Source organism: Nematolebias whitei, chromosome 22 (assembly GCF_014905685.2).
Source record: "Nematolebias whitei isolate Nwh7 chromosome 22, NemWhi1, whole genome shotgun sequence".
In the NCBI taxonomy this organism is placed as follows: Eukaryota; Metazoa; Chordata; class Actinopteri; order Cyprinodontiformes; family Rivulidae; genus Nematolebias; species Nematolebias whitei.
The window spans coordinates 2,894,869-2,897,322 of NC_056519.1; the positions used below are offsets into that span (position 1 = coordinate 2,894,869).

Consider the following 2,454-nt stretch of genomic DNA (forward strand, 5'->3'; position numbering starts at 1 on the left):
CTCCTTTTCACCTGTTGGCTGACTGGAGTCCTGTTTGGGTTTCTTCTTTCAGGAAGGCCCAGTTAGGATATCCACATTGCTCTAGAGCCTGTCTTGTGTGGGATTTCTCCTTCTGCCTGGCTCCTGAGTTAGTGGGGACGCTGTCTGCTCTGTGATACAGAGTCCTGATGACTCCTAACTTGTGCTCCAAAGGGTGATGGGAGTCAAACTGCAAATACTGGTCTGTGTGGGTGGGTTTGCGGTACACCTCAGTTTGCAAATGTCCTCTATCAGAGACTGAGACCTCACAGTCCAAGAAAACCAACCTGCCATTTTTTTCATCTTCTCGTGTGAACTTGATGTATTTATCCACAGAGTTGATGTGGTCAGTAAAATGTTGGACTTCCTGAGATTTAATTTGAACCCAGGTGTCGTCAACATACCTGAACCAATGACTTGGTGGTGTCCCTGAAAAGGACGCCAGGTTGGCAACGATGGGAGAAGCTGGACACCCCACAGCACCCCCATGGTTCTGCCTGTCATGTTGCCCCCCATGTGTGAAGTAGGTTGACTGCAGTCACAGGTTCAAGGTCCAGAGGACCTGACTTCACTTTGTTAGATTTTTCTCACATGATTATTCAATTCAAGACAACTTTATTGTTGTTTCCATCACGTGGTACATTTATTTGTATTTTTTTATTCATACCTTTATTTTACCAGGAATCAATCATTGAGATCATCTCTCTTTTACAAGGATGTCCTGAAACATGAGGTGGAACAAAACGGTGTACTCAGGCTCCCAGTTGCACCCAATAATAGCAAAATATAAAGTTTAAAAAGAAACAGTATACAAGGATCGAATGCTAAACAAGTGCCAAACTGTGCACTAAAAGATGTAAGAAATATGCTAAACACTAAGAATGTAAAACAATGCAGTGTAACAACAGCGGCCCGAACATGAGCCTGTCATGAGCAGATGGGTATGAGATAATCAGCAGCATGAGATAATCAGCAGCATGAGATAATCAGCAGCATGAGATAATCAGCAGCATTATTGGGCATGGATCAGGAAGCTTCCATAATATATTTTAATTAAATCTTTATTTATACAGGTTAGTCTCATTGAGCCACGAGGACTCATTTACAAGAGAGACCTGTTCCAGACAGAACATATAAAGTACAGACAACAATAAACTACAGTTAAAATAAGAGTAATAATAATAATAGGCTTAACTTTGTGTTTTATCAACGATTTTATAATCATGATCAGTTATTTTTATATTTTGGAGGCATGCACAAGTTTTAAACTTGTAAAAGTTAAGTTTCCCATCCTTCTTTACTTAGCCGCCATCTATTCTTTTTGTCCTAAAGAGGTTTCCGTAGCGCCGTGCCTCACGCGGTTCTCTCCGCAGGTGCAGTTTACACCTGTCGTTTGGAGCTTACAGCCTGTAAACTTTACCTGTTTTGAATACTTTGGACTGTTTTTGAGTAGAGCCCGGGCTCGGACCTGGAACAAGGAGAACACAGCTCCTGTGCGCCGAACAGGTGCGTGAAAAACAAGCACGTGAAGAAAGTTTGTTATCTCAGCTCCTCAGACTGCTTTTATTTCTTTAAGGAAGCTTCAGTAAAATTCACAGATGCTTTGTTTTTCCTTCATCTTTAAAACATTTAGACAGGGTTAAACTTTACTTTTTGTTCAATTATTAATTGGAGAAACCGTAGACGTTTTCGTGTGGGTCCGCTCCCTTTCTGTTTTACCGGCGCATGAGCCAGCTGAAAGTAGAGGCTAGGCTGCCAGCAGGGAGGAGCTTATTTCTATTTCTCAGGTAACATTATAACTTTAAACAGGAACAGTCTGACAGAGAAAATAACAGATGAACAAAAACACAAAGCATTTATTTAAGAACATCGTCTGACAGTATTTCCATCTGATTGTATTTTGATGATGGCGTTAACGCCCCTTCCTCCTTCAGAGTCAGAGAGGTTTTATTGTCATTTCAGCTACGTACAAGTACACACTGAAAAGAAACAGCGTTTCTCCAGGATCACGGTGCAACGCAGAACATTATGTGCAAAACAATCCAACACAATGTGCAGATACACAACAGAACAAGAAAAACAAAGACATAAATAAATATGTAACATGCAACAAGGCATTAACCTAATCTAAACATTTCAAACTAAACAAGTAAGAGACAAGACTAGAGACTCATGTTGATTAGTACATGTAACATTGTTTAACTGTCTCCTCCTCCTCCTGATATATTTTAACTTGTTTCGGTTGGATCAGAGGAGAGGATGTGGAAACTATATAGTATGTGTCTTTTTTCATCAGTTTAGAAGTCATACTATAGTATGTGTCGTTTTTCATCATTTTAGAAGTCATACTATAGTATGTGTCGTTTTACACCAGTTTAGAAGTCATACTATAGTATGTGTCATTTTACACCAGTTTAGAAGTCATACTATAGTATG

The 2,454-nt window shown here is 39.9% G+C and overlaps 1 protein-coding gene across 1 annotated transcript in view; it reads right to left on the reverse strand.

Moving 5' to 3' along the window:
• The window catches only part of dclre1c (DNA cross-link repair 1C, PSO2 homolog (S. cerevisiae)), a 20,135-nt gene that overhangs the window by 1,643 nt on the left and 16,038 nt on the right, over positions 1-2,454 (reverse strand). The gene's annotated exons all lie outside the window — the stretch shown is intronic.